The 15,662-nt window shown below is 42.3% G+C and overlaps 1 long non-coding RNA gene across 1 annotated transcript in view; it reads left to right on the forward strand.

Moving 5' to 3' along the window:
• LOC116449579 overlaps window positions 1-15,662 on the forward strand; it is a 136,788-nt gene that overhangs the window by 99,106 nt on the left and 22,020 nt on the right. Inside the window, exon 2 of the long non-coding RNA XR_004242457.1 lies at window positions 2,334-2,433. This is a non-coding gene — a long non-coding RNA (uncharacterized LOC116449579). The remainder of the gene's footprint in view (window positions 1-2,333; window positions 2,434-15,662) is intronic.

Consider the following 15,662-nt stretch of genomic DNA (forward strand, 5'->3'; position numbering starts at 1 on the left):
TTTCCCTACTTAGAAGTCATTTCACAGTCAATGTTTCTCTCCAAAAGAAAAGAAAAAAAACAAAACATGACTAAAGTTAGTCATATTTTAAAACTAATTAGGGGATTTGTTCAGTTATTTTGATGATATGAACCTGTGTAGAAAAGGACATAAAGTAATGAGAAGCAGACACTTGTCATTAGAATAAATAGCAGCAGTCCTGGATTGCAGATTCAGCAGTGCCACGTGTTGACTTGTTCACTGATACAAGAAATTAGAGCAACATGACAGGTTTAAATGTTAGCAAGGTTCTTCCCTGTTACCTTCTTAACAAGGGTCGTTTGGTGAAAGGGCATCTGAAGCTAACAGTACAAGTGGCTCCTGATCTTCCTTAGAGTCCCTGAAAGCAGGAAGAATTCACATTCTTTTCCTTGGTCGCCCCTCTCTGGGTCTCCTGAAGGAGTCACAGGCTCTGGAATAATCAGCCTGTCCTTAGGTTTGCAATCCTTGTGCCGCTAGATGTCCCTGCACACCAAGCTTTAGGAAGGCCTGCCTGGAGTACCCCGACGTTTCAGAGGCAGCGCGGCAGCCACAGGGCAAGCGAGGATAGCCATAAAATTCGATTGAGCAGAACTTGACCATTATTTTTTTTTAGGTAATAATTGTAGTGACTAGAAACAACGCTGAAGATTTTCCACCCTGCACCAAACATTATTATTCATTGACACAAATGTAAGGTCCATGACATGGTATTGACATTGGCATCATTTAATTTAAGTAATGTCTTCCCTCACAAGGGTAAAAACACTGTATGGAAATCAGCCTGTAATGCCTGTTCATTCAATAAACTTGAAATGCCCTTGGTGCTCTGTATGGAAGGGCAGATTTAAAGCAGCAACCACTGCAAAAATTTAAGTAAATAGATAAGTGCTACTTTAATTAAAGCAAACATTTGCATATTCTGATTGGAATACAATAAAATAAGTATTTTTAAAGAACCGGAATGTTAAAAAAATACCTTTTCTAAATTACTCTCAATTTGATCCAAAAAACCTTCCCCTTGATTAATTATGATTTTTTAATGATTAGAAATACATTAAATATTTACAAAATAATTTGTACATACAGTAGCAGGCTGCAGGGATACTTGTGTTTGAGCAGCACTAGAAAGCTGATGTGCAGCAATTATTTTGTTGTCTCCTGGAGGAAGTAAACCTGGCAAGAAAATCTTTACATAAAACCAGACATATTAGATGTTTTCCTGTTGTGGGTATAATTTTATTTGTTTTCTTGGAGAAAGCATTTAGGTTTGGCTCTTCCTTTCATAACAGTAGAATATTGCTTTGACTAATATGCTTCCTGTAGATTCCTGCTCCAGAAATCCAGCTTCAGGAAAAAAAGGTGGGTCACATCCACTGGCAATTTAAAAATACTCCTTCTTTCACCTAGACTTAAAAGTTTGAGTCATATTCCATACATGGAGAAAATAACGGAAGAGTAAAATTACTATAATTATGTTCATAACAATGGAAGGAAGTGTCTTTTTTTTTACAAAACTAAATCAGTGCTACTTCTTGGTGTTCTTGAGGTGTACTGTTTCAGTTTATTCAGTTATTGCAACTCCTTAATTCTGCCTGTTGGATTAGGGAAGCAGCAAATGATGAATGCTGTTTCCCCTACTGTCAAAAATGGTGCTGTACGTAGCAAGCACTCTTACCTAAAAATGGAATCTGTGGAGGATTAAGAAGCATCCGGATGCAAAATATCCCTCCCCTCACTCCTCTCTTATTTTATAAAAAAGTGACAATATTTAGGTTTACTCTGATCCTGACATCTTTCCTTTCTGTTATGTAATCTTGGGTGTTTGGTTGTTGGGTGTTGGTTGGTTTGGTTGGCTAGGATTTTTTAGGGAGCAGGTGGGGATGTTTGGGGGTATTTTTCTTCTTCTTTTTAATTTATTTTTTTTCTGATAAGTATTCATTAGAAATACTCTCCCTTTTCCCTTCAGGGCTAGGAAGATTTCATTGAATTCTTTTTAAGCCTGAATTACAAAAATGCAAAACTAACTCACAGACTCTCAAATTATGGAGAACACACTTGATAAATATCACTGTATACTTGTCCTGGTCTTAAATTCTTCCTTAGGCAACCACTATCAGCAGTTGGTAAAGAATGGAATTAATATCTGGCTAGAGAAACCTTGAATAGTTCTTCCTATATAATGCAAGACATCTCACTTTTTCTTTTTTTTTTTTTTTCATTCAGAGCATGCTTTTTGCACAGATCTCATCTATCGGAAAGATTTGTGGTTGGATGTAACTCTCATCATTTTCTTGTTTGCCTTCTTGTTTTAGATGGAACTTCTAAGGACTGTGCACACAGAAGCTTTGTGTTACACTCAGTTTCGAAGTAAGAAGATACATCTACTCCTTCGCAGTGGGAAAGAAGACCAAGGTATTGATTACTCTGGGGAAAAACTCCACAGTGAATGTGTGAGAGACAGAGATTTTCCATAGGGAGAGAAGTTTTAAAGTATTTATTTTCCACTAATAAATTCCTTGTTCGGCTTTAGAAGGAATGAATAGCTTTGTTTTAGTAAGGAACCCAGAACACGTGGATTTCTGTGTAATAACCTATTGCACTGTTGCTAGACTGTCAAGCTGTCTGCTCGGTTTTGTTATAAAGAAAGTTATACACAGGTAACAACAGTTCTATATTTATAGCTAATCCACAGCAGACTGTTTTTTGTGAGTCTTTATTCTAGTCACTGCATCCTATGTGAGCAGCAGGAATTGCAGAGACATCAAATAAACTTTGGGTTGGGATCCCCACTGACATGTGTACCACTAACTCAAGCAGTCAAATTTGTGACAGCATATTAGGCAGGTGTTCCGGTTTGGCCAAATTTAGAAATATATATATATACTCTGAGAGAAGGCACAACCACCCCTCCCCCCACCAGGTTCGGGAAAAAAAATAAATTTTCCTCGAAGGAAAGTGAAGAAGATAAAACTATTTATTTAACAAGCACACGGGAAAGGAAAATAATGTTAAATGGTAAAATCTTTCGCTGTAGAGGAAAAACCTGAGAAAGTGTTCGAGTCCTCCCTTTGGTCTCCTCGGAGCTGGGGCTTGGGCCGGGGCCAGGCCCTCTGTGCCCGGTGAAAAGTCCTCCCGATGTGCTCTGATGTTACAGCAATCAGGCAGTCCAGTAGAAAAAGGAGAAAATCCGAAATTCCAGAGAAGGAAAAGTTCAGCTCTCAGCCTCTCTCCAGAGAACAAGGAACTGCAAAAAAAACTGGCCAAAAGCTGACTGGAAAAGCTGCCAGCCGGGTGCTTCCTCGCTCCCCCCTGCCCCAGCTGAAAAAAAAAAACCTGCTATCTTTATGTGACCTTGAACAAGTTTCAAACTGCTTTGAGAAAGTTTTGCTCAGTTTTTTCTTCCCCCTCTCAGGCTCAGTTCAGAGGCATAGAAAGGCCAATAATTAATTTCTGGGCATAGGCAGCGATATGGGATACACATCATAAGGTCACCCCAAGACATTCCACCCCTTATCCCATATTGTTGGCTCAATGTCCAAACTAAGATATTCTAATTCTCCACACACATTAATACATATGTAAATATATATATGCAGCTATGTATAAACAGTGACAGTGACAATCAGCAAGCAGGGGTATACTGGCATTTCACACTACAGGTGGTTTTCACACAACAATCAGATCTCCCTGTGGTACACAACGTGTTGTTCCATCTTTCTGCATTACCCACCATGTGCAACCAGGTCCCTGAGCAAAGACAACCCCACGGATGGGTTTGTCTGTACTCGAGGCAGAATTAATCCAAACAGTCTTTCCTAACAGACCTCTGACATGCACTACTGGGACCTTATCTCCATCTACTGTATGCAGGGATTCAGACTGGGCTGGACCAGCTCTATTGGTGGAACCTCGGGTGTTAACTAACCAGGTGGCCTTTGCTAGATTCTGTTCCCAATTTTTGAAAGTTCCCCCACCCAGTGCCTTCAAAGTGGTTTTCAACAATCCATTGCACCGTTCCACTTTGCCTGCAGCTGGTGCATGGTAAGGGATGTGGTACACCCACTCAATGCCATGTTCTCTAGCCCAGGTATTAATAAGGCTATTCTTAAAATGAGTCCCATTGTCAGACTCAATTCTCTCAGGGGTGCCATGCCTCCAAAGGACTTGCTTTTCCAGGCCCAGGATGGTGTTCCGGGCAGTAGCGTGAGGCACAGGGTAGGTCTCCATCCATCCAGTGGTGGCTTCTACCATTGTGAGCACATAGCGCTTGCCTTGGCGGGTTTGAGGCAGTGTGATGTAATCAATCTGCCAGGCCTCCCCATACTTGTATTTGGACCATCGCCCACCGTACCACAGAGGCTTCACCCGCTTGGCCTGCTTGATCGCAGCGCATGTCTCACAGTCATGGATAACCTGGGAGATACTGTCCATGGTTAGATCCACCCCTCGGTCTCGTGCCCACTTATAGGTGGCATCTCTGCCCTGATGGCCTGAGGCATCATGGGCCCATCGAGCTAGGAACAACTCTCCCTTGTGTTTCCAGTCCAAGTCTACCTGTGACACTTCTATCTTTGCAGCCTGATCTACCTGCTTGTTGTTTTGGTGTTCCTCATTAGCCCTACTCTTGGGGACGTGAGCATCTACATGGCGGACTCTCACAACCAGCTTTCTTACTCGGGCAGCGATGTTTTTCCACTCTGCAGCAGCCCAGATTGGTTTTCCCCTACGCTGCCAATTAGCTTTTTCCCACTTTTCCAGCCATCCCCACAGAGCATTGGCTACCATCCATGAATCAGTGTAGAGGTAGAGCTTTGGCCACTTCTCCCTTTCAGCAATGTCCAGGGCTAGTTGAACAGCTTTGAGTTCAGCGAGTTGGCTTGATCCACCTTCTCCTTCAGTAGCTTCTGCAACCCGTCGTGTGGGGCTCCATACGGCTGCTTTCCACTTTCGTTTCATCCCTACGATGCGACAAGAACCATCGGTGAAAAGAGCGTAGCGTGTGTCTTCTGATGGCAGTTGGTTGTACGGTGGAGCTTCTTCAGCGCGTGTCACTTGTTCTTCATCAGCAAGACCAAAGTTTTCACCTTCAGGCCAGTTGGTAATTATTTCCAAAATCCCAGGGCGATTCAGTTTTCCAATTCGGGCGCGCTGTGTGATGAGAGCAATCCATTTGCTCCATGTGGCATTGGTGGCATGGTGGGTAGAGGGAACCTCTGCTTTGAACATCCACCCCAGCACCGGTAGTCGGGGTGCCAGGAGGAGTTGTGCCTCAGTGCCAATTACCTCTGAGACAGCTTGGATTCCTTCATAGGCTGCCAAGATCTCCTTTTCTGTTGGGGTGTAGTTGGCCTCAGACCCTCTGTAGCTTCGGCTCCAGAATCCCAGTGGTCGACCTCGAGTCTCACCAGGCACCTTCTGCCAGAGGCTCCAGGACAGGCCATGGCTTCCGGCTGCAGAATAGAGCACGTTCTTCACTTCGGGTCCTGTCCTAACTGGGCCAAGGGCTACCGCATGAGCGATTTCCTGCTTGATTTGGGCAAAAGCTTGTTGCTGTTCAGGGCCCCAGTGGAAATCGTTCTTCTTGCGGGTAACCAGGTAAAGAGGACTCACAATCTGGCTGTACTCGGGAATGTGCATCCTCCAGAAACCTATAGCGCCTAGGAAAGCTTGTGTTTCCTTCTTGTTGGTTGGTGGAGACATTACTGTGATCTTATTGATGACCTCAGTGGGAATCTGACGCCGTCCATCTTGCCATTTCACTCCTAGGAACTGGATCTCTCGGGCAGGTCCCTTGACTTTGCTCTTCTTAATGGCGAAACCAGCTTCCAGGAGAATCCGGATAACTTCCTCTCCTTTCTCAAACACTTCTGTTGCAGTGTTCCCCCACACAATGATGTCATCAATGTACTGCAAATGTTCTGGAGCCTCACCCTTTTCTAGTGCAGTCTGGATCAGTCCATGGCAGATGGTGGGACTGTGCTTCCACCCCTGAGGCAGTCGGTTCCAGGTGTACTGCACGCCCCTCCAGGTGAAGGCAAACTGAGGCCTGCACTCTGCTGCCAGAGGAATGGAGAAAAATGCATTGGCAATGTCAATAGTGGCGTACCACTTCGCTGCTTTGGACTCCAGCTCATACTGGAGCTCCAACATGTCCGGCACAGCAGCGCTCAGCGGTGGAGTCACTTCATTCAGGGCACGATAGTCCACAGTCAATCTCCATTCTCCTTCCGATTTGCGCACAGGCCAGATGGGGCTGTTGAAGGGTGAGTGGGTCTTGCTGACCACCCCTTGGGTCTCCAGCTCACGGATCATCTTGTGGATGGGAATCACAGCATCTCGAGTTGTCCGGTACTGTCGGCGATGCACTGTCGAGGTAGCAATTGGTACTCTTTGTTCTTCCACCTTCAGAAGGCCGACTGCAGACGGGTTCTCTGATAGCCCAGGCAAAGTGTTCAATTGCTTAATTCCCTCTGTCTCCACAGCAGCTATTCCAAAAGCCCACCTGAGTCCCTTTGGGTCTCTAAAATACCCGTTCCGGAGGAAGTCTATGCCCAAAATGCACGGGGCCTCTGGGCCAGTCACAATGAGATGTCTCTTCCACTCATTTCCAGTCAGGCTCACCTCAGCTTCCACCAAGGTCAAATTTTGTGATCCACCTGTTACACCAGAAATAGAAACAGATTCTACCCCCACATGCTGCGATGGAATTATTGTACACTGCGCACCAGTGTCAACCAAGGCATCATATTTTTGTGGTTCTGATGTACCAGGCCAACGAATCCACACAGTCCAAAAAACACGGTTTTCCCTGACCTCTACCTGGCTAGAGGCAGGGCCCCTCTATGCCTGGTTATCCTTCTTTCCCTGGGCCTGTATCTTAGAAGTTCCTTCATGGGAATTGGACATGCCGTCGTCTTTTCCATCATTTCCGGCAATTTGGCTACAGGCAACTGGAGCTACTTCCTTTTTGGTAGATCCTCCTTTCTGAGACTTGCGCTCCTTCAATTCACTCACTCGTGCTGCCAGAGCAGAAGTGGGTTGTCCACCCCACTTCCTCATGTTTTCCCCACTGTCACACAGGAAATTCCACAGCTCACTTCGTGGGATGTACCTTCTCTCTGGGGAACGTCCGCGGAGAAGGCACTCTTTAATCTCCTGGTGATTCCTTTCCATCTTATCTTCCAATTTCTGCATACGTGTTTCCACAGCTGCAATTCTTGCATGTGTTGGGCCATGCACAGAGTCTGCATATGCTCGGAGCTTCACTGCCATATCTTTCACAGTCTCATTTGCACCGTAGTCTGGTTTCATTATTGCTAAAGCAGAAGCGTATTCTGGTGGCCCAAGCTGTATGAGTTTTCGCCACATGTATGGAATAACTCTGGCCCGGTCTGGACTCCTCAATCCTGGGTCATGTGTGAAGACAACCTCTACCACCCCTAGTTCTCTCAGGCGCTGGATCCCTTGTTCTATGGTCTTCCACGGGGTTTGCTGCATGTAGAGATCATCTCCACACATATATCTTTCCATCACGCCTGTCAAAACTCGCCTCCAGAGACTGGTAGAGTTAGCCTCCCTTTTCATCTCTTGGTCGATCACTGGATCTTGTGACAGGGATCCCAAATGCCTCGCTTCAGCACCGTCCAGCATCACATCATCACCTGCCGCATCCCAAATACGGACCATCCAACTTATTATGGATTCATCGGACCGTCGGGTGTAATCCTTTCTTAGGCTGTGAAGGTCCTTTATGGACATGGACTCAGTAATGGTTTCTGTGCCTGAGTCCGCTGGTGGTTTTGAGGTTCCTTCCCCTGTATCTTTTGAGGTTCCTTCCCCTGCATCATCATCATCTTTCACTGGGCGATCAGTTTTGGTTGTGTGCTTTTTCCTCGTGACAGGAGCCACTGTCAGTGGCTTAGACTCTCCATCTGTTTTGGGCTGGCTGTCTGGTTTATCTGCAGCCTGAGTGACTGGGGTGTCTGCAGGCTTTGCTGATTGATCTTCTTGCCTCTCTACCTTTACTTGCTGCTGCAGTGTGCGATAGGCATATGCCAAAGCCCAACATATTGCAAGGAGCTTGTTCTCATTAGAATTGTCATTGTATCTCTCTTTCAGATATTTTCCCACCTCAGCTGGTTTCTGAATTTGTTCAGATGGGAAATCCCAAACTATCGGGTCAGAGAATTTCTTTAGGGTTTGGCCGATGTCCTCCCATTCCCCACACCACTCAGGATTTTCCACCTCTGGGTCAGGTGTCTCAGCAGTCACCCTGGAAATCTGAGCTCTTATTCTAGACAAGCTGCGAGACATACAGAGCACATAGAGGAAGCTTACCAGATTAAATACCAGGAGGGTGGTCTCTTTAACATCCAGGGGATACTGAACATTCTCAAAAGATAACCTATCAAATTTAAAGCCAAGGGAAACCCCATCTCCTCCTCCTCTAACAATCTGGGTACAATTACTAATAAATTCCCAAAACAGGCTACTGAAGCTAGGACTGGGGTTAGGACGGAGAAACCACTTATCATACACACGTCGAACAGTTGCCTGTACCTCTATCAACTTCTTATAAATCATTATCACTGAGCACAGCAAAATAGAAATCCTGATTCGTCTCCCTTCTCTGTAAAATTTACATATCAAGGACAAGATTGGAGCAAGTTGTGGATAGGCAAACAACCCTAGGGACCAAAAAAGCACTAGTACCTCAATGAAGCCTAAGGACCAGAAAGACATGAGTACATCGAGCCAGAGTGACATTATGAACTCAGCCAGCATGGTGACTACTTTACTCCAACACAGAATAAGTAAATTCAACCCAAAATGTAATTAGCACAAGTTTTTTCACTGTCCTTCGAGCCACACAGTTGGGCGCCACTAAATTTGTTCCGGTTTGGCCAAATTTAGAAATATATATATATACTCTGAGAGAAGGCACAACCACCCCTCCCCCCACCAGGTTCGGGAAAAAAAATAAATTTTCCTCGAAGGAAAGTGAAGAAGATAAAACTATTTATTTAACAAGCACACGGGAAAGGAAAATAATGTTAAATGGTAAAATCTTTCGCTGTAGAGGAAAAACCTGAGAAAGTGTTCGAGTCCTCCCTTTGGTCTCCTCGGAGCTGGGGCTTGGGCCGGGGCCAGGCCCTCTGTGCCCGGTGAAAAGTCCTCCCGATGTGCTCTGATGTTACAGCAATCAGGCAGTCCAGTAGAAAAAGGAGAAAATCCGAAATTCCAGAGAAGGAAAAGTTCAGCTCTCAGCCTCTCTCCAGAGAACAAGGAACTGCAAAAAAAACTGGCCAAAAGCTGACTGGAAAAGCTGCCAGCCGGGTGCTTCCTCGCTCCCCCCTGCCCCAGCTGAAAAAAAAAAAACCTGCTATCTTTATGTGACCTTGAACAAGTTTCAAACTGCTTTGAGAAAGTTTTGCTCAGTTTTTTCTTCCCCCTCTCAGGCTCAGTTCAGAGGCATAGAAAGGCCAATAATTAATTTCTGGGCATAGGCAGCGATATGGGATACACATCATAAGGTCACCCCAAGACAGCAGGAGATACCAAGGGTATAAACCCCCTGCTTCTTCCTTATCCTTTTTCTCAAACAGCAGAAGTCATATTTCAGGAATATGTACAGATTAATACAATAATATATTTGTCAGGCAATTTTTCATAGACATTCCCGATGAACCTAGAATGTAGCAAATTTTACTATTACTTGTGCCAATTATTTACATTTTTTCTAAGGGATTTTTTTGATTGGTTTCAGTCTTCTATTAGATAAACTGGGAAATGTATTGGAGCCGTACTGTAGAAATGTAACAGCCAAGAGTGTTTGAAGCAAAATATTCTTGGTTTTAGAATGGTCTTTAGGCTGAACTCTATGTTTGAGATAATCTCAGGTAAGTCTCAGAAGTAGAAAGAATTTAAGTAAAACCTTTGTGGAATTACATTAAGTATCATTTTTTTGCTGCTGTCAGGTGGCCATTTTTTCAGGGAACACAATAATCACCCAGCCAACTACAAGAGCACTAAGCAGATCAGCAAGTAAAAGTACATAGATGAAACATAAGAATTAATTTTGTGTTAGAAAGGCATAATTATCTACCCCAAATCTGGCCAGTAACTAGGGACTAACATTGCTAATTTTGTGGAAGTTCCTGAAAATGTTCAATATGAAAATGATGAAGACATTAATTTCCCATCTCATACAGAATATGTCACTTCCACCAGCACAGCAGAAGATGATTGATGATTACTTGCTAAATAGAAATATTCCCACATCCTGAATCTCTAGTGTTGCTTCCTATAAGTTCCACAATCACTCTAAGAGACAGCCACCTCAACTTCCCCATGGAAGAGAAAGATACTTCTTGGTCTGATTGAAAAACAGGTGTTTAAGAAATAAGTTAAAAGGTATCACAAACAATGCTCTACTGCCTTAACATCTGTTCTGGCTACAAGGGAACAAGAAAGTCTGAAATAGCTTTAACTGGGGTCACAGGTCACTGTAGTAGTGACCATAGCAGTAGGAATGGAAGCTTTAGACTCTCATGATATTTTAAAATGAAATTCTCTACAGTGACATATTGCTATAAAAGAAAGGCTTCAGTAAAGGCATGAGACTATTGAAAACTGTTGCAGGAAGCAGAAACCCAAACATACTAAAGCAGGAATAGGCCTGGAAAGAGAAAAAAGCTTCTCTTCTCTCTCAAACACTTTGTTCTACAGAGTGACTCATATTTGGATTTAATTTTTTTTTTTTAGCATAAAAATGGGGAATATAAGTCACTAGCTTTGAATAGTTCAGCTTGCCATGAAGTCTGACCTTGTGGCCTCCCAGAGCTTGAGCAGCTCTTGAGGTTGTGACTAGTTCCTGATGAGCTGTACCAGGAAATGCAAACATACCTACTTTTGATTTTCTTATTATTATTTTGGTATTGACCCTTACAGCAGGATAGAAGCAAGCACATTGAATTTTAAGGCAGAGACTACTAGAGACGACTGTGTCAGCAGTAAGTCATAGACTTTTTAATGATTTTTGCACATTGAACATGCACAGGGAACTCATCTGGGGAAGGGACATCTAAAAAGAGGATTTTTTTTTTCTTAACATTTTTTGACAGGCAGTGATGGCAAAAGTATTGCAAAAAGGTATTAAAAAAGTGATTCATGACAGATAATTGCTTATAAAAATATAGACGTGAGAAGTCAGGAATTTCAGAACGCCCAAAGTTTGGAGCTCCAGGGAGTTTTTCTTGCCTGAATTAGAAACTTGTGTGGATATCCTCTCAAGAAAGGTCATTCAAGTCTCTAGACTTTCCTTGTCAAAAAATATGAAGTCCTTGGTCTCCTGGGAGGAAAGGAAAATACCAAAGCTTTAGGGCTTTCTTGGGTCAGCATCCCCTGTAGGAATTCAAAGTGTCTCCAAACAGCTTGCTCCAAACAGAGTCAGAGACCTTTGCTAATCCTCCTCCCACATGCTTACGTATGAATCCGAAGCACCTCAACATATTGCTGTTTTGCTTCATTGAAAAGTCCGGAAGAGAGAAATTGTTTGAGTTAACCAGGTTAGGGGTAAGGAGAAATGTCTCTTGACAGCCCTTAGCTATCCACCTGCACGCCAAGGCCATGTGCTTTGTATTGTCCAAAGAGCCAATGTGTAAGATGTCTTTGGGGGTCACTCGTTAACTACCTCAGTTTCCACTAATCTAGCTCATGTGCTTTTAATTCTTTTTTTGGTCTGCTTTGTAGATAAATAAAAATAAAAATCAGCATCACTCTTTAATTTCTTACTGTCTTATTTGCAAAAAGAATTTAGAAAATTTATATGTCTCTATCCTTGATTATGGCAAAATTATTTTCCTTAAATGCTCTGTGGCTAAATAAGAAGACACCATTTTAATGAATACTTAAAGAAGTTCTTCTCTAAGAGATTTTTTCAGTCAGATTGCCTTCCTTCCTTTTCCATGGATTATTCTACATAATATCCTCAGGTATCCACACAGTGACAGGAAAATAATGTATTACATTGGCATGTAATCAGCATGGTGCTTCTCCAGCAATACATTAGATCAAATCATGAATGTAGCAGCATTACAGTAGTATCATTTTGACAATGATTTAAACTAACATATCATCAGTGCTACTGTACATCACTTCAGAGATAGAGTGTGTTAATGACTCATCAGATTGATGTTGCTGTGGCAAAAAGTATTAGCATAATGCAGGGGTGATGTAAGCATGCTAAGTCCATTTTTCCTCTTAATCATTTTTCCAATTAATTTATCTGTGGAAAGTTCATATATATGCACTTTACATGTGAAGGTCAGATTGTGCTACTCTAGTGCTTATAGCTAATTTACTTAGGACAATCAAGCCTGATATTTGCATTGCTTAAGTGAATGAAAATTTTGCTGTTGACTTAAAAGAGACAAGATAAAATTTCAATTGAGGAACACTTTCCTGCTTTTTATAAGAAACTATGATGCTGAGAGAAAGACTAGCATAATACATTGACTGGAAATTCAGGTAGGTGCCTTCTGCTCCTGGTGGTTTTCCTATCCGATTCCTATGTTTCTGATTGGATGCAACAGCAAAGTGACTGAGTGATTTTGTGCAAGTCACTACTCACTGAGAAGTCAATCTTTCCTGTAGCACCTGCTTTCTTTTTGTTGATTAAAACACTTGTGTTGTTAATTGTTTACCACTAGTATTAATAAAATGTGTAACACACCAGAACTGCAATCTGGTTTCTACAGCCTTCTAAATAGTCTTTGATTACTCTTTAGTAAAGATTTAACAAAATGATCCAGAATAGGAAAAAAAATATTCTAGTTTGCACAGTTTTGAGGGTTTTTTTGTTCTCTACAGAAGAAAATTATTATTAATGAACTGCAGGATCAAAGAAAGGTATTGACGCCAGATTTTTGTTAGCAGCCAGAGCAGCAAATGTTCCTACTTTTCCCACAACTGGATTCTTGAGAAATCTTGACCCCCTTGCTGGGGTGGAAGCTGGTGGAAGCTGGGCACATGGCCAGGCAGAAAGGTTCTGGATTTATTCCTAGCTTGAATACATTGTTGCTGGCTCTTTGTTCTTCTCCCTGTACAGGGAAAGTCATGGTCCATGTCCTTTTCTCCCATTTGGTCATGAGACCAAGTGGGCTCTGAGACCGTTACTTTGCTTGACATGTAAGACAGAAATACAAAGTGAAAATATGGTGGGTTTGAGTAAAGGTACTAACAAAAACTATCCCTCAGATTTTTTAGAATATTATAAGGATGGCTGGATTATTTCCTTGACACAGATAATTTTTTTTAAGTCATTCAAATCTGCATCAAAACATCCACATTGTTTACTCCACAATTCAATATATCCCACAATTAATGTAGAAAACTTGTTTCTTTGTAAACCATTTATGCAAAAGATTTACTCACTGAAATTTATAAAAGAGCTTAAGCAACTTAAAATAAACAAGGTGCTGGGTGAATTTTTCTAGACCATGTTTTTTGTTAAGAAAGGTTAGACCAGATGATTCTGGAATTCCCTTCCAACCTGGTATTCCATGATTGAACAGACTGTGGAAAGGAATTACAGGGCAAAGGCAGTCAGGGCAGAAGTGCCTGATAAACGTGATTTGTAACAGGCTTCTGTGACTCAGCACGTCAGTTTGTTATGTGATAAGTATTACACATACAGCCCAGTATATTCATCCTTCCACAGCTGTGCAGCAACTAAATTTCAGAGCAACTTTTCATCAGGCTGGTAGCAGGCCTGCACTGGAAATCAGTTTCCAGGAATCCATTAGCATTCCAAATCACTGAGCAGCAGGACAATTCTCAGCCTTCCCATGAAACACACCACAAGTGATTCAATGCTTTAATACTAAGAGGTTTTGTTGTGGTTAAGCAGTCCATGAGTGCTGTGTCACCTACCTCACTACCCTGGAAAGATTTAACAAGACTCCTCTGTCTGGTCCATAACCAATCAGGCCTGCTTGTAATTTGACCTGCTAAATGATTAAATGATTATGCTCTGCTTTCTGGTTTTGTTGCAGTCAAGCAAGCTGCAGGATTTAACATCTTACCTCTTTCTCACACAGTCTTCTCTCCAAACTCATCTGAAGGGAAATTCACTGCCATTGGTATGCTCTTTCTGTGGTTAAGTTTCTTATTAACAAAAAGTGATATAATTGTTCCAGCATCAGCTTTTACATATTTACCTTAGAAATTATTTTGTCTGTTAGATTAAACTTATATTTTCCTACATACACAACTAGAGAATGTTTGATTCATTCTGTTCAAAAAACCAATTCACTTGAGCTTCTTGAAAGTCTTACATCAATAAATATTCATCCCCTAATAACTTCTTGATGCTAGAAAGAAAATAGATGTGTATATATGTGGTAGTTTCGGCTGGGGTGGAGTTGGTTTTCTTCATGCTGTCCAGTGTTGAGATCTGTGCTGAACACAGGGTTGACAGCACAGAGATGTTTTTGTTATTGCTGAGAAGGGATTACACAAAGCCAAGGCCTTTTCTGCTTTTTGTATGGCCTGGCTGGTGAGGAGACTGAGGGAGGGAGGGACACAGCTGGGACAGGTGACCCCAAATGACCACAGTGATATTCCATCCCATATGACATCATGCTCAGGATATAAAGTGAGGGAAGAAGGGGGAAGGGAAGGATGTTTCTAGTGATTATATTTGTCTTCTCAAATAGCTATTGAGCTATTGAGCATGATGGGGCCCTGCTCTCCTGGAGGTGGCTGGACATCTGCCTGGCCATGGGAAGCAGTGAGTTAATCCCTTGTTTTGCTTTGCTTGCATACATGGACTTTTTTCCCCCTATTAAACTTTCATTATCTCAACCCATGAGTTTTCCAGCTTTTACTTTTCCTCTTCTCTCCCTGATCCCGCTGGTGAGGGAGTAAGCAAGTGGCTGTGTGGGGCTTGGCTCTTGGCTGGGGTCAAACCACCACAACATATTACATATGTAAAAATTATTTTAATATGTATCACCAGAGATGAGGAGACAAAGAGCAGTGGAAGGTCAAATAGATAGTCGTATTCTTTCTGTTCTCTCTTGTAATGTTAAGCAGCTTGCACAGGATCTGTGTTCTTTCCTCTCCTTTTATGACCTTACTCCATCTTGTCTGAAAGAGCCCCGTGGATCAATGCATCTGAAATTCCTCTTGTCAGCTCATAACAAGAACAGAGAATGCTTTAACATGCAAGAATTTCAGAATGCCTCTAGATTTCTGTTAGCATTTCCAGACAAATTTAGGTAGAACAAGGAAGAAGCAGTAAGCAAAGAGTCTGTTGAGCTTTCAGTTGACTCCTAACCATACTTAACTGTTGAAAACAGTACATCTGCTCTCATTTAAAATGGAAAATATAGGTTTGATTCTTCTTTGCCTCTTAACAGTCCTATAGAGCTCCGAAGGAACAGGTAGCTCCCACACTTTTCATTTATTAAGGATGTTTCCCTGTGTCTGTGTTGATTAATAAAGCTCACATTGACAAGAAAGGCTGCTGTGACACAAAGTAGTTACAGGGTATGTTTTAAAGAACCTTTCTCGTATGCCTAATTTCTTAGCTATCATTATCATGTCGTCTGTCATTTTCAGCCAATCTGCTGTAGCTG

The sequence above is a fragment of the Corvus moneduloides genome, chromosome 1 (genome assembly GCF_009650955.1).
Source record: "Corvus moneduloides isolate bCorMon1 chromosome 1, bCorMon1.pri, whole genome shotgun sequence".
Taxonomy (NCBI): Eukaryota; Metazoa; Chordata; class Aves; order Passeriformes; family Corvidae; genus Corvus; species Corvus moneduloides.